Here is a 23,578-nt window from a genome sequence, read left to right as displayed (position 1 = left end):
TTATTTAATCAGAGTAGTACCTACATGGATACTTATGACCAACTGGACTCTACCCCTTTTAAAAGAGCCCTAATGCCCTTTGAAAATGGCAGCATCCCTGTGTAGGTTTATTGGAACTATCAGCTATGAGTTCACTTTTTAAAACATCAGTTTATCAAGGGACAGTGTTTATTTCCTGTAACCAAAAAACCTAACTCAATGCTTCTGCAGCCTTTTCCACATCCTGGACTCACGTAAAACAATTTGTTCGGCACTCTGGGCTATGTAAATGAGACTGATCATATCTGTCTCTAGTGTCACAACCCTACTCAGGCACCCCAAGGACGAAGGTGCCTCAGATCTCTTCACCCTATTATAACAGTGCATATGTACAGGAGACAACATACAACAGGCATAACGGTACAAATGTGTGAGGACTTCTGCTCCAATCGATACACCATTGTTTCCGAGACTTCTTTCAATACCAAGTGATTTTTCTAATCCTCTAAATACTTGTCAATATTATGTGGCACTTGTTGCCCACACAAGTCCACTGGCCAGTACTGCTGTGAGGATTGTAGGAATCATACCATGTGTACCGCACAGTCACTGCTTTCAGAGAACATACAGTGTCTGGTGACCTCTGTGCTTCTGCTTGGGTTCAGACACAGCTTGACCAGTACGTGGCATCGATTTATGCAAAGTGTTGTGCAAAAGAAATTCGACGTTGACGATGACTAATATGATGGCCTGTTCTGTTGAGAGTGTGGGGAAGCATGAAGGCAGTATTTTACTGTCTGTGTTCTCACATTGATTGTTCTGATGGCATGCTTCTTAAAAGTATTGCCTTTAACCGGTGTTTAGGATATATTTTTCTTTCTATTTTTTAAAGTATTCTATAATCTACAGAATTGTTCCTTTGACTCTTTATAATGATTTTAGAGGAAAAGTAAATTTGGGGTTGGATATTACCTGGCAAATCCCTTCCTCTCCCCTCATTTTATTAATCAGGTACTGTTAGGACACTAGTGAGCTCATAGTAAAGACACTGGATCTTCATCAAATATTTACCAACAGGCTACTTGCTTTCAGAACGGCACAGAATTTGTTTGAGATTCTGGCTCTGATGTTTGCTATGTGTGAACAAGGGTACCTAATTCAGAATTATTGTGACAATTACATGGAATAATGTGTGTTAAGGGGTTTAGTGCAGTGCCTGGCTTATACTAATCATTCAACAAGCATAACAAGAAAAATTAAAGATTACTAGGTGCCTATTCTGGTTGTAACAATATGACAGAGATTAGAAACCACAATCCCTTTGGTGATAGGGTAGAAAGATTAAAGGGAAAGAAAGGAGCCTCAAAGAGTCTTGGCTGAGATGATCCGGTTCTAACTAGAGCAGTTAGTGTAGAATTATTCTATGCTAGAATACGTTTTCACTAGAGCAATAGTGTAGAATAGAGTCTGTGGATTGGAGTTACTGGACAGTATAAAATCAAGAAGAGGTGTCCAAAACATGAGACCCAGAGGCAGCCTGTGTGATTTGCTGAGCTGGACTGCCCTTTCTGTGGTCAATTGGAACATCAGATTCAGTAGTTATTTTAAAACTGTGACACTGTAGATAAGCTCCCATGGCAGCATCCACAGTGATTACATTCCTCATAAGTTTCTTCTGAAGACTAAAAGTGACTAAAGGCAGCAATCTACATAAATCTATCATTTATTAGTCTTTATTAAAATTCGTGTCCCATGTTCTATAATTCCTTTTAGGCACCTGTCCTTTTTGCTTGAAGCTTTCATATTAACTTGTTTGTAATACTTGGTAATATCAAGCAATCATATGAACCTTGTGATGACTGTCTATGTTTGGAGGATTCGAAAAACAATGTATGGTTTTATGGAGAATAGGAGGAAGAAAGAAGAAAGAAAAGGAGGAGAAGTATTTGTCGATTGTTCTATAAGCCTGAAACAGTTGTCTACTCTCCAATTAAAATTTTTTAATTTTATATTTTTTCAATTGCAAAGCATATTATTGAAGAAAAGAAGGATTTTAGAGCTGATTTTTAGTGTTATCTGGTGACTACAGATACACGACAGTCAAACCATAGTGCAAGTTGAAGGCCTAATAGTCAAAAGTGGTTTCATTTCCATGAAGAGATTTCCTTCTTGTTTCTAGATGCTATAATTTGCTTCCTTGAAGTTATTCTTGTACTACTAAGTAACTGGTAAGATTCAGTTTAGGTTCTGCTGCAGAAATTAAAAAAGACGTATTGTGAAATCGTGCTGACCCCTCTGTGAGCCCCAAGCCGTCTTTCCTCTGTGTCTGTCTGTGTCTGTGCCCGATGTTAGATACAGCAGCTTAACTACAAAGAAATTACAGCTCCATTAATAAAGAGATGTCGAGATCAAGCACATCCTTCTATTTCTTGTGTGACACATATGCTTCCTTGTCACAATTTTTTACTTAGGGAGGCATGTTAATTGCTTTGGGACACTACAGTGGCAATTAGTGCATCCTAGTCACACCCAGGGTATTGCTGCAGGACAGTCCACCAAATAATCATCATAAGAGATCAAACGATATAAGGGCTTTGTAACTTTAATTTCTGTAATATTCTCAGAACATGTTTTTAGATTTTTGAATCATATTTTTTTTTCAAAAATTTAATCCATATGGCCAGTTTAAGAAAGAGTTTCTTTATCAGTATAAAGTGGATTGCAGAGTCACTGGGAGGACTGAGCACAGAGTGTAGACGTTGCTTTTGGGAACTCCCAGACATTCCCCAATGGATGTCTCCACAGGGACCACTGCACTCTTCACTCTCAGAAGCCCCTGCTGGAGTGAGAAGCTGCTGGTTGCATGGCCAGCTCCATCGTCACTCTGTCTCTCACAAAATGTGTGTCTGGGAATTGTGTGATCTGCACCTTGCTTCTTTTCCCACATAGCTCAGTTTCAAATCCAAGCTTCAAAAGACAGCATTGATCAGATTTTTCTACTTAAAATGATATCCAGAACCTCAGTGGCAGCAGATTTGAGAAGTGCAGCACTGCCCATGCGGTCTCAGTGAGGAAGGCCCCTAAGATGTGGCTATACCTGAACAGCTCCTCAGAGTCTGCTGCATGCTCACTAAACCATCTACTCATCACTACTCATCACTGCCACCAGAAGAGATACTGGTAGCATTCCCATTTTACAGAGGAGGACACCAAGGCAAGCCAGGTCACATCACGATGGAGGATCACACAACTAAAAGAAAGCCAAGGCTGGCGCGGTGGCTCACGCCTGTAATCCCAACACTTTGGGAGGCTGAGATGGGTGGATCACGAGGTCATGAGATCGAGACCATCCTGGCTAACACAGGGAAACCCCATCTCTACTAAAAATACAAAAAATTAGCCAGACATGGTGGTGGGCATCTGTAGTCCCAGCTTCTCGGGAGGCTGAGGCAGGGAAATCATTTGAACTCGAGAGGTGGAGCTTGTAGTGAGCCGAGATGGTGCCACTGCACTCCAGCCTGGGCAACAGAGTGAGACTCCATCTCAAAAATAAACAGATAAATAAAAATAAAAATAAATGTAAAAAAATAGAAGAAAGCCAAACAAGCATTATAACCTGGACATGCTGCCCCCCGAGTCTTCACTCTGCTCCTCTCATGGGGCTCTCCCTGCAGAGACTCACAGGGACTGTTCCTGTGTGTGGAAGGTCATTGCAATATGTACAGGGGTGTGTGTGTACTGAAAGCGATTTCTACATGGTTTACTTTCTGTATTACTCCATTCTCACACTGCTAATAAAGACATACCAAAGACTTGGTAATTTATGAAGAAAAGAGGTTTAATTGGCTCAAAGTTCAGCAGGGCTGGGGAGGACGCAGGAAACTTACAATCATGGCAGAAGCGGAAGCAAACACATCCTTCTTCACATGGCGGCAGCAAGGAGAAGTGCCGAGCAAAAGAGGGGAAAGCGCCTTATAAAACCAGATCTTGTGAGAACTCACTCACTATCACGAGAACAGCATGAGGGTAACCACCCCCACGATTCAATTACCTCCCACCGAGTTCCCCAACAACATGTGGGGATTATGGGAACTACAATTCAAGTTGAGGTTTGAGTGGGGACACAGGCAAACCATATCACTTTCCCATGCCTGTTGGCTATGATCAAAGTCGACATATGGTAAAGGGTGAGAAACAATGAAAAAGAAAACCTGGAAATCTAGATTTTAGTCCAGATTCTCATCTATGAGGTGGGTTAGGGGAAACAAAATTACATGGCCTTCGTTTCTTTTTCGGCCAGTTGGGATAAGTCAGCATATTCCAGAGGATTTTTCATGAAATATTATTCTGAAGATGTTCCTCAGAAAAATAGTTCTATGATTACATAAAGGTGCAAAATGCTATACAATACACTGAGCTCTTAGAAATTTACAATGCACAGGCATTTTAAAGCACTAAGTATAGCAAAAAAACAAAAAGTTTAGCTTTCTTCAACTCAGATTTTTTAAATCCTATTTAATGACACACCATCTTTTTTCATTTAATATCCCTTAGAAATAGAGGTAAAAGATCGTTAAAGGTCTTTGTCAAAGGTAAATGTTTGTAATGATTTTTTCCAAGTACTCAACATAATCACAGCATGCGTTAGTGAGGACTCTTCTGGTTGCAAGAAATGTGAATCCAGTCCAACTACTTCAAGTAAAGAACATTTAGTAGAAGATTACATGAGCTTTATGTGAAAATGAAGGGGAGGGAAGCCACAGAGTATCAGGAATAAAGTGAACACAGCAGAGACTAACGAAGGAGGTTGTATCGTCATCTTACATCTCTGTTTTCTTGTGTGTGCCCAAGCTTGGAGGAATCTTTTTCTTGGTCCACATGACTGGAAGCCTGGCTGCAATCATTCCAAGTTAACATGTTCTTGTTCAGTCTTCTGGAAAGACACTCAACAAAATCTTTCTTGGCTCCAATGTAACGTTTTTATGGGAAGAACTAATTTGAATCAGGTGTCCATCCCTGGGCAAATTGCTTGTGACCAGAGAGAGAAGGTCATCATTTAAAAACATGACTCCTGTTATTGTAACATGTAAATGCACTAAGGAAATGCAAGCCAATACCCAGAAATGAGGGAGTGAGCTGGGCACGGACCACAGTAGCTATGAGTGTTTGGTCAATACTGGATTGTATTGACCGAATAGCTCTATTTCGGTCATTGGTAAGGACTGTTAAACCAATTCTGCTCCAAATTCAAATTTGGGTTCAAAGATTTTTACATTTAGTATAAAGCTTAAATATGTAGTCTTGAAGGAATTGACTGTTAACAAGAAGAAGAATGGAGTAACTGGCCTGTCTCCAAGTGGTGTTGTTATGACTTCCCTGATTGATCCGAAACAACACTGATTGATCCAAAGCAACACTGAATGCTACGGTGTATTTGCGAAGTACTTAACTCTAAAGATAGTTAATTCTCTCCTTGTGTCTTTATTTAAGTCTTTGGAACCATGGCTTTAAAGATCTCACTCGATTTTCCAGGCAATAGGCAAAAACTAATGGATGTTTTATGAGTCTGTTGGCGACCAGTCAACCACTGCTGCTCCATTCTATTTTATTGTTGACTTATCACCAGCTTGGCCATTGCAGAGGAAAATGAGATTCAACTAAACTTCTTAATGGCAAGAATTGAATCTGTGAAGCCAGTACATATACTGAAGTAAATTCTGTGTCAGAAATATATTCTTTCCAGATTCATATTATTTGTACTTTCTCTAGGAAGTGAAAAAGTTTTTTCTAAAACTCGAGATGATACTATTAATTTCATTAAGTGCACTTAATAGCTAAATTAGTGACATTACTAAAATAGCTAAATTTGTCACATTACACACAGATTATGCTTCTGGGAAAGAAAGTAGCCATTCTAGAATGTTTAAAGATGCCCTTCTCTATCTCTCAGCTTTCTTGCAAACCTGATAATTTAGTATAACACTCATATCCTGTGAATAGACCAGATTCCCTAGGAGACAAATGGCTGTCAAGGGCATGTGTCAGAGTGATTAAAACTATTTATTTTCTACCTTCTACATCTCTTTTTAACCCGTACCTCAAGCATCTATTTCTCTCTGCACAAGCTTAACCCCACCTTACGCATCTCGTATTAGCATGAGCAATTTAAAAGGCTCCAGATTAGGTGGCTTAGGACCACGAAAACGATTGACAGACTTGAATCCCGGTGAGGGGAGCTGGACTTTAGCTTTGCTCCTGAAATGAAACCCCATTTCAAATTACAGTTTTCATAATCATCATCATAATAATAACATTAATGAGTTCTTCCTATTCGCTAAGTTCCATGTGAGTCTGCGTGTAGATTGTCTTTTTTCATCTTATCTGCACAATCACCCAGTGAGGCAGCTATTCTTGCTTCTATCTTAAAAACCCGGAGCCAGGCCGGGCGCGGTGGCTCAAGCCTGTAATCCCAGCACTTTGGGAGGCCGAGGCAGGCAGATCACAAGGTCAGGAGATCGAGACCATCCTGGCTAACACGGTGAAACCCCATCTCTACTAAAAAATACAAAAAACTAGCTGGGTGAGGTGGCGGGCGCCTGTGGTCCTAGCTACTCGGGAGGCTGAGGCAGGAGAATGATGTGAATCCGAAAGTCGGAGCTTGCAGTGAGCTGAGATCCAGCCACTGCACTCCAGTTTGGGCGACAGAGCGGGACTCCGTCTCAAAAAACAAACAAACAAACAAACAAAAACCTGGAGCCTTAGTTATGATGAAGTAAAATGCCTGGGCAAGGTGACATAGATGTACGTAACAGAAACAGGACTGGAATTAAGACTGACGCCGAATTCCAGGTTACAGAATGAAAGAAGTTAACACACTTAAATTAAACACCTTCTGAGTGTTCTGTGCTTTGTCTCTGACCTAATGGATTCCTAGAGATCTTGCCCTTATGAAACCTGCCTGTGCCTTGCTTTTGTGGCCTGGTCTTTCTCTAAGGTGTGGACTACAGTCCTGTTCCAGACCCCGTCACCATTCCTTAGGGCAATTACCTACGTACACACGCTATGTGGGACATCCAGACCCCTGAAATGATCACAGGCTCATTTCTAATCACTTTGCTGATGGAAACAGCCCAGTTTGCTTTGGCATAGCCATGAGGATAACTAAATATTGTCTTTGTTATCAGATTTTCTGGACACTTTCTCTTAGCACCAGGAGGAGAAAAAACTTTAAATTTATCATCGAAACGTTAAGACTTGAGAGTCAAAGGAGGTGCTATTAACTAATAATTATGCTGGGACCACAGATCTGTATTGGATCTGTCCTGAGGAACACATGATGCAAGATTTCTCTGCTTTCCTACACTCTAATCTCGGAGGGTAACACTAAGTATAGGTCCCACCTGATATCTCTTTACCTGGAATTTCTATTCTTAATAGTTATTTAATATTTTACAACAATCATAGTAACTACATGTGTGTCCTATATTAGTCATATAAAGCATTACACTGAGTCTTTTATATGTAAATGGCTTATTCTCACATAAAATATTGAAAAGTACTGTAATTGTGCCCAATTTTTATATATGGCAAAGTAATGGTTAGAAATTAGTTCTTTGGTGCCAACCTAGATTTCTTCTTCTTCTTCTTCTTTTTTTTTTTTTTTTTGAGATGGAGTCTCGCTCTGTCACCCAGGCTGGAGTGAGTGGTGCGATCTCGGCTCACCGCAAGCTCCGCCTCCCGGGTTCCCGCCATTCTCCTGCCTCAGCCTCCCGAGTAGCTAGGACTACAGGCGCTGCCACCTCGCCCGGCTAGTTTTTTTTTTTTTTTTTTTTTTTTTGTATTTTTAGTAGAGAAGGAGTTTCACCATGTTGGCCAGGCTGGTCTTGAACTCCTGGCTTCAAGTGATCCACCTGCTATGGCCTCCCAAAGTGCTGACCTTCTTCATGCTTACAGGGACTTCATGAGTGAAAAACGGCCTATGTGATATGGATAAAGAATTGCCAAATGGCATTGCTATATCCAAAACCACTGGGGAAAGATAACTTGAAAGTACTGGATTAAGTCTAACGCCTTAAGAGGAGGCAGATGGTTTACACAGTCCTTGACACTGGAAACGTGTCTCAAGCGACATTATATGCATTCTGCCTTTAGTTTTCACTTCCTTTTCATCCATCGCTTTGTGTAAATAGACAACGGGAGCAGGCGGCGTGGAAGTCCTGATCTAACCACATGCTTCACGATGACATGGCTTAAGTTTCATGAGTTTCGTGTGTAAACTCTCTTTGGCAGACCCTCCAGATACTTCATGACGGCAAAAACACATCTTATTCCGGTAAACCGTTCAGAGTGTTCCTCAAATCTGAATAATGAAATGGCACTGAGATGAAGTACATTCATGATGCTTGCAGTACCACAGTCAGTGTTTTCAAGGCATTCCCCCTTTCAAAGGAAACGCGTTAAGCGGAAAAGAAAATCACATGTAAATATGCCTACTTCCTATGTTGGCAGGTGTGAAGCTGTGAGTGGTGAAAAGGCAGGCTGTGTGGTGATGATCACATAGGTGATGTGGCAGATCTTGAGGAGTGAGCTCAGGGCTGGGGCCGGCAGGGAGGAGCAGCAGTAGGTCGGACTTGGTGCCATCACCGAGGAACATGCCCTGGCTCCAGGGTGTGTATCAGAGCTCCTCAGTGGAGGCAGCACGATTGTCCTTGGTGCCTGTCTCCTGGCTGGCACTGAGGGTCACAGGCCGTATCTCCTCTGGCAACAGCTGCTCGTCCTCCCCTGAGCTCCTGTGACATTTTCCTGTCGTGCAATCAGCCCAATTTTCTCCTGGCTCTGATCTTAGGGTGCACACTGTTTTCCCGCTGTCCTTGAGAAAAAATGTCCATTGGACCCTCCTTCCTGGAGGCAGCACTTGCCACATGAATTTCACCATGTCCCTCAGGGCCTCTCGCCCACTGCCTTTTCTACTCGAGCAAGTTGTGTGACTGTCTTATGACAAAGGAACTATGTTATTCATCTTGTGAGGTGGGTAGAATATGTCTTGGAAGAATACCTACAATATTCTTAATTTTGTCAAAATTCCCAAGGCTGGACACTACAAGGTGTAGAAATCTAGCTTGGCATGGGCTGGGCGCGGTGGCTCACGCCTGTAATCCCAGCACTTTGGGAGGCCCAGGCGGGCGGGTCACGAGGTCAGGAGATCGAGACCATCCTGGCTAACACGGTGAAACCCTGTCTCTACTAAAAAAAAAAATACAAAAACTAGCCAGGCGTGGTGGCGGCGCCTGTGGTCCCAGCTACCCGGGAGACTGAAGCAGGACAAAGGCGTGAACCCGAGAGGCGGAGCTTGCAGTGAGCCCAGATTGCACCACTCACTCCAGCTTGGGCGACAGAGTGAGACTCCGCCTCAAAAAAAAAAAAAAAAAAGACACTGTTTAAGAAGTAAATGTAAATGGTAATTCATGTTTAGAGAAGAAATGATACTGGTGCTACAGTGAGCCCTGCATCCTAATAGCCTTATATAATTTCTGAAGGAAGTTTCACTGGATAAATCCACATAGTTTATACAAAAAACAGACCATTCCAATTATAACCCAAAACAAAAATGCTCACTCGAAAACAGGGACTGTAGTTTAATTAGCATTATACTTTATATACAGCATCAGGAATAAATGTTACAAATAAAAACATTTGAATTTTGGAAAGAACATGTAATATTTTATTGTTGCCCCTGAAGACTAGAGAATAGATGCCAAAGTGCCTCAGCATATTTCCAGGCACATCCACATCATCCTTGAAATCCAAAATATGTTAATATCCTCAGTTACATTGGCTGAGACGAAAGGTGAGAAGCGTAAAATGTAATTAGACAATCATACCATAACTAAATCCAGTTTTGCTTTAATTCATGATCTATGCTGTTTCCACTACGTAGTTTTCAAGTCAATTAGAGTTATGAGTTATCTATAAACAGCTGACATTATCAGTTTGTCGTATTTGAAGTATTTTATCTCAACAAGATCCTAAGCTCCTGGAGAGAAGGCTTTCTAGTCTATTCACCTCAGCCTAGTCAGTCCCCTTAAATACACTCAGAAGTTTGAAAAAATAGAGGAAAATAGACAATCATAATTGTAACATTTTATTCCTCTATTTACCAAATGTTTCTTGAGCGCTGACCACATACCCAGGCACTGTTCCAGGCAGCAAGGATGCAGTGGCCTATAGAAGATGCTCTTGCAGAATTCGTGATTAATCAGCTCATTCACTCTTTCAAAGATGCTTATTAAACACTCACCATATGCTGGGAACCGTGCTATCACTGGGAATGACAGGGAGATTTTAGTTAACTTCCTACCTGGAGAGGCTTGTAGTGCATTAGGAGAAGTCAATAAATGAGTAGATCACCACACTTTCTTCAGTGTTATGATAGGGATAAATACGAGGTTTTGGGGAAACACACAAGATGGGCCGCTAATCCACATGTGGGCAGAGACAGGAAAAGAAATGCTTTCTGAGGGATCTGATGCTGAAGCTGGCGTAGGAAGTCCTAGGCTACTGTCCAGGCGGGAGCAATGGAGAAGGTGGAGGTGTGATGGCAGGGAGTGGACGGGGAGTCCAAGCTGACTCAATGGCATGTGCGAAGGTGAATACGGACAGACAGCATGCTCCATTATGAGAAATAGAATTAGGTAAACATAGCTGGATAACAGGGAAATAAAGCTCAGCATAAATAAGTTTGAAGCTGCAACGTGAAGATGGAGGCCAGATCACAAAAGCCCTGCATCCTTGTGAGGCACTTTGGACATTTTCTAGAGGGTAATTGGAAGCCATGGTCAATGTAGACAAAATGTTAGTAAACTGTAGTCTGATGTTTAAATAAATGTGCATATTTTCTCAAATTCCAGAAATACTTTTCAAACAATTCTTGTACTTAAAACATTATATCAGACTCCATACAGAACAAAAAACAATAATTTATTTTAAATCTTGTCCTCCAGTAACATACGCTTTGCTGGGAGCATGAGCTGAGTACACAGATAAGTACTTGGTGAAGGAATATAAAACCCCAAGAATGAGACAAGTCTCAACAGATAGGAAGAATGCGTGTAATTTTGATGAAAAAGGGAAACTTCAGGGTTGCGTTTGAATCAGGACTTGACGAATGGATTTTATTTTAACAAAAAGGGTTAGAATAGAGGACCCATCATGAGCAATTGCATCAATGTAGACAAACTGCAAAGGAAGAGTCATGAATCAGCCAGAAATCCAGTTTGGGCCTGAGCATATATACTGTGTTGATGTTGGCTTGCACTGCGGTTTTGTTTCTACCTCCCTTCTGCCCGGAAGCCTCTTCCCTGAAACTTAGCATGGTTGGTTTCCTGTTTACATTCAGATCTTTGCTCAGATGTCTGTTCTGGAGAAAGGCCATCACCAGCTAACTATCTGAAATGCATGCATCTCTCCTCATTCGTCCTCTATTGTATCACCCTGTTTTGTTATTTTTTTAGCTGTTTGTCATCAATGCCTCCTTTTTGTAATGTACGTGAAATGGAAGTGGGACCTCATATGTGTGTCACTACTATAACTATAGACAATGCAACAGGCCCTCGGTACGTATGTATATGATATTAAATGAAATAAATAAGTGACTAAGTAGATAAGACGCTAAAACAGGTTAGGGCCATAGCACAGAACAATGGTATGCAGCCGGGCGCGGTGGCTCACACCTGTAATCCCAGCCCTTTGGGAGTCCAAGATAGGTGGATCACAAGGTCAAGAGAGGGAGACCAACCTGGCCAATATGGTGAAACCCCGTCTCTACTAAAAGTACAAAAATTATCCGGGCTTAGTGGTGCACACCTGTAGTCCCAGCTACTCAGGAGGCTGAGGCAGAAGAATCACTTGAACCCGGGAGGCAGAGGTTGCTGTAAGCCGAGATCATGCTACTTACTGCACTCCAGCCTAGTGACAGAGTGAGACTCCATCTCAAAAAAAAAAAAAAAAAGCAAAGAAAGGTGGTATGCTAGGCAGAAGTGACCACTAAAGCAGCGCCCATGGTGGCAGGTGGGGGTGGGATTTGTAGAGGAACAACCTAAATGGAGTTTTGTTTCTTGACACCTGGCAACCAAAGAGGTTGGGTTCAAGACTGGAAAGATTAGAGGGAAAGGGAACCTGCGGAAACCACCACAACAGCTGTGGCAATAGGGAGCAAGCCGTACAGGGAGGGCTGTGGCGAGAGGTTACAGAGGGGCACACGGGGCAGCTAGAGGGGAGAGATTTTGTAACATTCCACGTGGAGGGCAAGGAAGAGGGAAGGAGAGCTCTCAAGTCCCCAGCAGGAAGAGATGAGAAAACTGATTTCATGGCTTTTTTGGTTTCTGTTTTTGAGAGGGAGGCTGTATCACCCTGGAGTGCAGTGGCACAATCCTGGCAAATTGCAACCTCCACCTCCCAGGTTCAAGTGATTCTCCTGTCTCAGCTTCCGGAGTAGCTGGGATTGCAGGTGCCCACCACCGCACCTGTCTAATTTTTGTATTTTTAGTAGAGATGGGATTTCACCATGTTGGCCAGGCTGGTCTCAAACTCCTGGCCTCAAGTGATCGACCCGCCTCAGCCTCCCAAAATGCTGGGATTACAGGCATAAGCCACTGTGCTCGGTCTGAGTTCATGACTATTTTTGCATCTGCAATGGTAGCAACACCTTCACAAGATGATATCAATTTGGAAAATCAGCCGCTGAGTCCAGGAGAGAGAAAGGGCTGAGACCCATCCGTACCTCAACCTGGCTTGTGGTGACGTGTCCAGTCCTCCCACCATCTACCTAGTTTGAGAACCTCTCAAGAGTGGCCAGGGCTTGAACGCTCATGATTTTATTGCACTTATTATCATTTTCTTTTTATCATTTTTTTTTCAATTGATGGAAGCATTTAAGCATTTAATCTCAATCTTGACATCACAAGCTGACATCACACTGATTAGACAGGGTGTCAAGCTCGTACAGCTGGCATGTAAGTATCACTGTTGGTTTGCTGGGCTTCAAATCTCTAAGTCCTTAGTAAGCTAAAGACAGGCAGTAAGGAAAGAAGAAGGAAGGAAGCGAAGGAGGAAGGAAGGAAGGAAGGGAAGGAGGAAGGAAGGAAAGAAGGAAGGAAAGAGAAGAAAGAGAAAGAAAAGAGAGAAAGACATGTTTCAAAAAGGAATGAAAGCAAGTGTTTCAAATGCTGCAAGTAATCAATGAAAATAATAGGGAAATCAATGAAAATAAGAGTCACTACATGTGGTAATTAAAATGTCATTATTGACCTTTGAGAGAATAATTTTTTTAGAGCAAGAGAATGGTAGAAATCAGACTGTATCCTGTGAAAAGAAAATTATTATGTCTATAAATGGAGATTCTAGAAAAAAAAGCTAAAACCAAAGTAATAACAAAATGAGTATTCATCTTAAATTCTCAATTAATTTTCATTACAAATTTTCATTCACAGATGCAATGTGCACATACATATACATTAATGAGACTGTAGTTTATTCTAATTTTTCAGAGTACTTTATTTTCATCTTAATAGGAAGAGAGGGAAAGAGAAAGAAAGAATATTATAAACAAGCTAATTTAGGATACATGCTAAAGGAGCCAGTGCACTATACAGAATAAAGTTTAAAAGAATAACAAGACTTTCTTTAAAAATATAAGTTAACAGCATGCAGAGAGTCCACCATTTATCTTCATTTCTGGGGTCAGAAGCTGAATTCAACTGTAATCAAAACTTGGCAATAGAACGACGTTTCAGGTGAGCTGGCCTAGTCTCCGACGTGTCCTTAGATGCTTCTTAGTCTAAATGTTAATCTTCTAAGAAATAAGAAAGACCTTATCTTTTTTGTTAGAATTCTCCTGCAATAGCTGTTTTTCTGAGAAAAAAATATTGCTTCATTTTGAATATGTATCTCTTTTTAAAAAGTAATATCTGTGTTTGACCCTAGTTTATAATTTTTATGGCACATGAGGTAAGCTTAAATGTCATTGAATGTATATTTACATAAAATTGAATCTTATTTCTTTGGGGAAATGTAAGAAATTCATTGGGTCTTAAATTTGCAAAAGATCCTAGTTCCCCACGACAACAGCAATGACAGATAAATTGGGTTTTCTGATCTGGAACTCCCCACAGGCTCTGGTGAAAATACACAGAGTAGAATGGCTGCTTTGGAGAATTTGTTGGCTAAAGTGCTTATTTCCATACTTTCTGTAATGTCTGCCCTGAATTATAAGATATAGAAAAATTTAAAATATCCCAAACTTTAACTTTATATTTGAATTTTTATGAATGCATAAATGAATTTGTGAAGACAAATATGTTTTCTCCAAGAATTAGAGTCATTGAAAAAGAGAAAGATGTGAAACTGTTTAAACGTGGAGGTTTTCTTAGAATATCTATGAAATTTTTTTTTGTGGCAGCAAGTAAGTTGTTTAAACTTGTATGGAACCCTGAAGATCTAATGTAAATGCCTTTAAAACTATGGAGAGCTCAATGGAATCAGATGGAGAAGAATACATGCTATTTCTCTGTGATTGATTGGAAGGTCTGCAGAAAGACAACATAACCGATTTTTTAAAAATATTGGCTTATATTACATTCTAGTCAATTGTAATTGACTAGAAAAAGGAAATTGAGCTTTATATTTTATTCTGTTGTGGCCCAAGGCCAAATTCTTGAAAGGAATTAGCTTCTTAAACAGGCAGGGAGTGTGGATAATTAATAATTATCATTTTAGTCATCATCATAAAATGATCACTTCTAACATTCTGCCTTTTCTTTACACAGATGATCTCATTGGCCTTCAAGAACATAGTCATGCTCAGTTCCTAATTATTGACACCCACAGGCTGCTTTGCACAATGCTGCACGATGAGGCTCAAAATGAAAGGCACTGCCTCGTTAAAATTATTTCCATTTAATAAAAGGAAAATGTATTCATAATAATGGTATCAGAATGGGATTCTCACCTGCAAGTAGCTTATAAGAATTATTGTCTTATTTAGTTTTCCAAGCATTTACCATTGAATTCTATGGTGCTATTCCTCCCACTACCCCGCTTTCTCCACAATCTAGATGGGATTTGCTTGCATTCAGATCACCTGCAGCCTATCTGCTAGAGGTGAACTGCTCCCTCATGACGCCGGTTAACCACTGATTCACAAGCAGAATGTTTTATTTTCCAGTAGGAAAAAGTCGTTTTATCATTAACACGCATAAAATTTTGTGCCAGATTAATGTTCTCCAAAATGTTTTTATTTCAGAGCTTCAGGTAATATAACGTTTCCCTATAATATTTCTAATGTCTCATTTTAGTCCTAATCTCACCGCCATCTCTGATAAGTACCAAAATCTTATATTTAACAGTCAGTCCAGCCAGTGTCATCTCAATTTTTACAGAGTCGATGGATTTCAGTTCATCTCTTCTATCTCTTCTGTATTTTAGGCATAATGTTGGCATGTATGAATTTCAGAGCAAGTGCTTTTTTTTTTTTTTTTTTGCAGGCCAAATGAACAAATTGTTTTTAAATCGCTAGGGAATTTTTCAACGTTTCTTTCTGGTTTTTGATACCCTGACTCTGATTAAACTATTTTGTCTTAAAAACTCTGGTATGTGTGATGGTTATACATTTCCTTTCCAGGAATACTATTATGGTTTATGTTTGGTGTGGCTAAGCTAAAATTAATTGTGAAAGACTTGTCACATAAATGTCCTATTCTAAACACTCTGGTCTTTATCACAGGCGTTGTAAAAGACAAGTAGTCAGGCCAAAGGGATTTGGCACTTGGATAAACACATGAGCTTTGGTCTAAAATGTTTCTTTGTTCTAGCCACATCTGTAGTTTCATTCAGTATATTAAAATGACTTATTAATATGGGCTTAGAATAGAAACCACATTTGAAACTTCGAAAGTACTTATCACCCTTTAATCAGCTTCCTCTAATATCCGTGTAAGAGCCAAAGAAACTCAGTGCAATCACTTTGAAGTTTCCTCTCACCTTTTACAGATCAAGTGACTGGGGGAAAAGTGGGATTTTAATTCCAAATATCAGATCTAAAAGCGTGAATGGAATTTTGGAGTACTTGAACAATGCTGGCCATTTATATTCCTTCAGGACATTCCTAGATAGGCTGATATAAAGAAAAGAAAAAAAAAAAAGCAAAAGGCAAAAAGCCTTCTCTGATATTTCCAGGGTGTGAAAGTCATTTTTAGTTACTTCTTTGTTAAGGGCCTGACTTCAGGAAATGATTGTACAATCTTATGTGAGTAGAAAGATAAATATGAAATAAGGAACAAGAGCATGAATTTTTCTATGAAAAAGACAGTGGCGGCCGGGCGCGGTGGCTCAAGCCTGTAATCCCAGCACTTTGGGAGGCCGAGACGGGCGGATCACGAGGTCAGGAGATCGAGACCATCCTGGCTAACACGGTGAAACCCCGTCTCTACTAAAAATACAAAAACTAGCCGGGCGAGGTGGCGGGCGCCTGTAGTTCCAGCTACTCGGGAGGCTGAGGCAGGAGAATGGCGGGAACCCGGGAGGCGGAGCTTGCAGTGAGCTGAGATCCGGCCACTGCACTCCAGTCCGGGCGACAGAGCGAGACTCCGCCTCAAAAAAAAAAAAAAAAAAGAAAAAGACAGTGGCAAAAAGCTTGTAGCACGAGTTGTCACACAAAGGGAAATCTGAATGGAGTGATGGAGAGTGGAGAGGAGCGAAAGGAGGCTAGGCCTTGGGTCAGGGTGAAGATGGGATGAGGCTGCACAGGAAAGGAGAAGATGGGGTGACGCTGCACAGGAAAGGAGAAGATGGGGTGACGCTGCACAGGAAAGGAGAAGATGGGGTGACGCTGCACAGGAAAGGAGAAGATGGGGTGACGCTGCACAGGAAAGGAGAAGATGGGGTGACGCTGCACAGGAAAGGGAGGCTGGGCCTAGAGTCTGGGTGAAAATGGGGTGACACTGCACAGGAAAGGATAAAGATTTCCCCAAAGGACAAAAGGATGGTTGCAGGCCAGGCGCGGTGGCTCGCGCCTCTAATCCCAGCACTTCAGAGGCTGAAGCAGGTGGATCACTTGAGGCCAGGAATTCGAGATCAGCCTGGTCAACATGGTGAAACCCCATCTCCACTAAAAATACAAAAAAAATAGCCAGGCATGGTGGAGGGCCCCTGTAATCCCAACTACTCGGGAGGCTGAGGCAGGAGAATCGCTTGAACCCGGGAGGTGGTGACTTCAGTGAGCCTAGGTATGGTGTCACGGCACTCCAGCCTGGGCGACAGAGCAAGACTACATCTCAAAAGTAAAAAAAAAAAAAGGACAGTTCCGAGGCACCCAACCTAAATTTACTCATGTTAGTAACTTATCCAAAGCTCTATGATCCAAACTTATAATTCTTCCCAACCCCGATAATACCATTTCTTTCTTTCACAATATTATTTTTTTAAGTAGCAAAAAAAAATTAACCTTAGAAAGTCCTTTTTGAGATCAATGTATTTTCTTGACATAAATCTATTTTTTAATAGATAGTGCATGATCCATTGTCTCATTATTTCTATTAATATTTTTCTCTTTCGGAGATACAATGCTATACATATTTCAGTTAATGCAATGGTTACAAATATAAGCATCAGAGCAAAAATTAAAATAATGTGTGGAAATAATGGCATTAAGGATTAGTATCTAAAATATTATCTTCTGATATTGTAATAAATTCAGGACTCCTTAAATGAAATTACTGTGTCTTTTTTGGTACTTAGGTGAAAGGGTCTAAAGCAGGGGTCCCCAATCGCCTGGCTGTGAACCAGTGCTGGACTGTGTCCTGTTAGGAACAAGTCTGCATAGCAGGAGGTGAGCAGCAGGTGAGCCAGCGTTACCGCCTGAGCTCCATCTCCTGCCAGATCACAGCATTCGATTCTCATGGGAACACAAACCTCACTGTGCACTGCGCACACGAGGGATGTAGGCTGCAAATTCCTCACAAGAATCTATTGCCTGATGATCTGAGATGGAAACCATCCCACCATTCCCCCTGCCCCTACCACAGAAATATTGTCTTTCACAAAACCCATCCCTGGTGCCAAAAAGGTCTAAAAGAATACGCCAGAAAAAAGATACTCCAAGCACAAAGATATGCATTGCAAGGAAAATGAACAAATCGTTCAAAAGTGTATTTTTTAAAATAACCCCTAAAATAAATGTGTGAAAGAGCTTCCAGATCAAATTACCAGTTTATACAGAATACAGAGGACAGAGGAACATGTTTTTAAAAAAAAAAAAAAAAAAAGCATGTGAATGTAATCAGAAAGAAAATCAGACTAAAATTACAAAACAAAAGACTCAGCGAGGTTTCTTAGGCGTAAATAGGTCCTGAAACATTCTTCTAAGTTCTAGAATCTTTACTCTTTCTATTAGTAAATATGACTTGGAGGACCATATAGATAGCAGTTGGGGCCCTACCCTTTGACTGTAAGTTTTGCTATATTCTACATCTGACGAACCATATTGACTCAGCTAAAGAAGTTCCCTGTGCCTACCAGTTGACATGTGTCATCAGATTGGGTTTGTCTTAGTCTGTTTACTGCAGCTATAACAGAATACCTGAGACTGAGTAATTTTAAAGAAAATAAGTTTATTTACTTTATGGTTTTGGAGGCTGGGAAGTCCAAGAGCACAGAGCTGACATCTTGCATGGGCCTCATTGCTGCGTCATAATATGGTGGAGGGCATCACATGGCGAGAGGGCAAGAGCATGCATGTCAACTCAGCTCTTTCTTTCTCTTCTTATAAAGCCTCCAGTCCCATTGTGGGAGCTCCACCCTCAGGAACTTATTAATCCTAATTACCTCCTAAAGGCTCCACCTCCGATCAACATATACATTTAGAGATTAAGACTGCATCACATAAAATTTGGGGAACACATTTAAACCATAGCACAGTGGATAACTAAAAAAATGAATCAAAGCTGATATGAAATCTGGTTATAATTGATTGGAATTCTTAATAAGAGATAAATCTGGATCTAAACTATTTCTTATTATGATGATTTAAGATGAACATTATAAAATCTTGTCTCTAAATTTGACAAAATGTTGATATTTGTATATGTGTTATTTCTTGAGTTCTTATAATTTTTTTTCCATAAAATAACAGAGCTGGGCTGGGCACAGTGGCTCATCATTATAATCCCAGTACTTTGGGAGGCTGAGGTGGGTGGGTCATGAGGCCAGGAGATTGAGACCATCCTGGCTAACATAGTGAAACCCCATCTCTACTAAAAATAAAAAATAAAAATAAAGATAAATAGCAGAGCTGGACTATCTTAAATAGCAACTATTATTATAGCTTGTATTTCTCTACTCTGTATATAGAATAATGATTTAAGAAATTTTACATTAGCTGGAGAATAACCTCCTAATGAATACCATTTCAAAAGTGGTTGATAGCTAATGTTTATGCTAATAATTTACATCAAATTTGCTCATAACTCCAATCTCTAAAATAAATTGGTTTTAGATGTGTATCTAATTTACGTGTATATGAAAATGTAACCTATTTAGCACCTCAAAATTTTGAAAATGCATTATTCTAAATTTAAAAAGTTCCTTGAGATCTAGAAATACATTGATCTTTACTCTTTCTCACTTATTACCTGGTAAAGACTGTATCTAATATATCTATAAGATACTTAAACAATATTATTTCTAACTAAATCTCAAAGTTAGAAATTCTCAAATTTTAATTAGCAAATCTCTTATCCTATCTTTATTAGTTCTATTCAGATAATCTTCACACTGAATACAGTACGCACCTTTATGCTGAAATTTAAGCTCATGCCTTCTAAGTATTTTATTCTAAAACAGAGAACAACTAGTTGATTGTCCTTTCAGTTCAGTGTCTTGACTGAGTTCAAGCTTACTGACATGTTTTTATTCTTGCCAGAACTAAATAATCCTAACATTGGAATTCTTCTTATTTAATATTGTTTACGTGTTTACTGGTTTAATAGTTCTCTGTAGTCTTCTTTTTATAGAATTTTCATAATATACTAATATACAAAAATTAATAAGGTTCAGATCAAACCCAAGGGCAATATAATGAACATAGCACTGGTTTTAATTAAACTAGATATGTGTCAAATTAAGTTACTTTTTATATAAATGCCACAAACCAAAATAGCATGGTAATAATGGTACCAAAACAGATATACAGACCAATGGAAAGAGCAGACCCCTCAGAATAAACACCACACGTCTATCTACAACCAGCTGATCTTCAATGAACTTGACAAAAACAAGCAATGGGGAAAGTATTCCCTATTTAATACATGGTGTTGTGAAAACTAGCTAGCCATATGTGGGAGCCAGAAGAGAGTGGGGGCCAATATTCAACACTCTTAAAGAAAAGAATTTTCAGCCCAGAATTTCATATCCAGCCAAAGTAAGCTTCATAAGTGAAGGAGAAATAAAATCTTTTACAGACAAGCAAATGCTGAGGGATTTTGTCACCACAAGATGTGCCTTAAAAGAGCTCCTGAAGGAAGCACTAAACATGCAAAGGAAAAACCAGTATCAGCCACTGCAAAAACATACCAAAATGGAAAGACCATCAACACTATGAAGAAACTGCATCAACTAACGGGCAAAATAATCAAATAGCATCATAATGACAGGATCAAATTCACACATAACAATATTAACCTTAAATGTAAACAGGTTAAATGCCCTAATCAAAACACCCAGACTGGCAAATCAGATGAGGCGTCAAGACCCATTGGTGTGCTGTATTCAGGAGACCCATCTCATGTGCAAAGACACACATAGGCTCAAAGTAAAGGGATGGAGGAATATTTACCAAGCAAATGGAAAGCAGAAAAAAGCAGGAGTTGCAATCTTAGTAAAAAGAAGGGCATTACATAATGGTAAAGGGATCAATGCAACAAGAAGAGCTAACTATCCTAAATATTTACTCACCCAATACAGGAGCATCCAGGTTCATAAAGCAAGTTCTTAGAGAACTACAAAAAGACTTAAACTCCCACACAATAATAGTGGGAGACTTTAACACCCCACTGTCAATGTTAGACAGATAAATGAGACAGAAAATTAACAAGGATATTCAGGATTTGAACTCAGCTCTGGGCCAAGCAGACCTAATAGACATCTACAGAACTCTCCATCCCAAATCAACAGAATATACATTCTTCTCAGCACCACAAAGCACTTATTCTAAAATCAACCACATAATTGGAAATAAAACACTCCTCAGCAAATGCAAAAGAACAGAAATCATAACATACCGTCTTTCAGACCACAGTGCAATCAAATTAGAAATAAGGATTAAGAAACTCACTCAAAACTGCACAGCTACATGGAAACTGAACAACCTGCTCCTGAATGACTACTAGGTGAATAACTAAATTAAGGCAGAAATAAATAAGTTCTTTGACAGCAGTGAGAACAAAGACACAATGTACCAGAATATCTGGGACACAGCTAAAGCAGTGTTTAGAGGGAACTTTATAGCATTAAATACCCACAGGAGAAAGTGGGAAAAATCTAAAATTGACACCCTAACATCACAATTAAAAGAACTAGAGAAGCAAGAGCAAACAAATTCAAAAGATAGCAGAAGACAAGAAATAACTAAGATCAGAACAGAATTGAAGGAGATAGAAACACGAAAAACCCTTCAAAAAATCATTGAATCCAGGAACTGGTTTTTTGAAAAGATTAACAAAATAGACCTCTAGTCAGACTAATAAAGAAAAAAGAGAGAAGAATCAAACAGACACAGTAAAAAAATGATAAAGGGAATGTCACCACTGATCTCACTGAAAAACAAACTACCATCAGAGAATAGTATAAACAGCTCTATGCAAATAAATTAGAAAATCTAGAAGAAATTAATACATTCCTGGACACATACACCCTCCCAAGACTAAACCAGGATGAAGTCAAATTCCTGAATAGACCAATAACAAATTCTGAAATTGAGACAGTAATTAACAGGCTACCAACCGAAGAAAGCCCATCTGGATTCACAGCTGAATTCTACCAGAGGTATAAAGAGGAGCTGGTATCATTCCTTCTGAAACTCTTGCAAACAATTCAAAATGAGGGACTCCTCCCTAGCTCATTGTATTAGGCCAGCATCATCCTGATACCAAAACCTGGAAGAGACACAACCAGAAAATAAAATTTCAGGCCAATATCCCCGATGAACATTGATGCAAAAATCCTCAATAAAATACTGGCAAACCAAATCCGGCAGCACATCAAAAAACTTATCCACCACAATCAAGTCAGCTTCATCCCTGGGATGTAAGGCTAGTTCAACATATGCAAATCAATAAACATAATCCATCATCAATGATAAAAACCACATGATTATCTCAGTAGATGCAGAAAAGGCCTTCAATAAAATTCAACACCCCTTCATGCTATATACTCTCCATAAACTAGGTATTGATGGAATATATCTTGAAATAATAAGAGCTCTTTATGACAAACCCACAGCCAATGTACTGAATGGGCAAAATCTGGAAGCATTCCCTTTGAAAACCCCTATGGACAAGGATGCCCTCGCTCACCACTCCTATTCAACATAGTATTGGAAGTTCTGGCCACAGCAATCTGGCAAGAGAAAGAAATAAAGGGTACTCAAAAAGAAAGAGAGGAAGTGAAATTATCTCTGTTTGCAGATGACATTGTATATTTAGAAAACCCCATCGTCTCAGCCCAACATCTCCTTAAGCTGAAAAGCAACGTCAGCAAAGTCTCAGGATAGAAAATCAGTATTGCAAAAATCACAAGCATTTCTATACACTAATAACAGAGAGTCAAATCATGAGTGAACTCCCATTCACAATTACTACAAAGAGAATAAAATACATAGGAATGCAACTTATAAGGGATGTGAAGGATGTCTTCAAGAAGAACTACAAACCACTGCTCAAGAAAATAAGAGAGGAAACAAACAAATGGAAAAATATTCCGTGCTCATGGATAGGAATAACCAATATCGTGAAAATGGCCATACTGCCCAAAGTTATTTATAGATTCAATGCTATCCCCATCAAGCTACCATTGCCTTTCTTCACAGAATTAGGAAAAAAACTACTTTAAATTTCATATGGAACCAAAAAAGAGCCTGTATAGCCAAGACACTCCTAAGCAAAAAGAACATAGTTGGAGACACCACACTACATGACTTCAAACTATACTACAAGGCTACATTAACCAAAACAGCATGGTACTGGTACCAAAACAGATATATAGACCAATGGAACAGAGGCCTTAGAATTACCACCACACATCTACAACCATATGATCTTTGACAAACCTGACAAAAACAAACAACGGGGAAAGGATTCCCTATTTAATAAATGGTGTTGGGAAAACTGGCTAACCATATGCAGAAAACTGAAACTGGACCCCTTCCTTACACTTCATACAAAAATTAACTCAAGATGGACTAAAGACTTAAATGTAAGACCTAAAACCATAAAAACCCTACAAGAAAACCTAGGCAATACGATTCAGGATATAGGCAAGGGCAAAGACTTCT

Source organism: Trachypithecus francoisi, unplaced genomic scaffold, assembly GCF_009764315.1.
Source record: "Trachypithecus francoisi isolate TF-2019V2 unplaced genomic scaffold, Tfra_2.0 Lachesis_group1, whole genome shotgun sequence".
NCBI lineage: Eukaryota > Metazoa > Chordata > Mammalia > Primates > Cercopithecidae > Trachypithecus > Trachypithecus francoisi.
Note: the sequence above shows the minus strand (reverse complement) of the source record.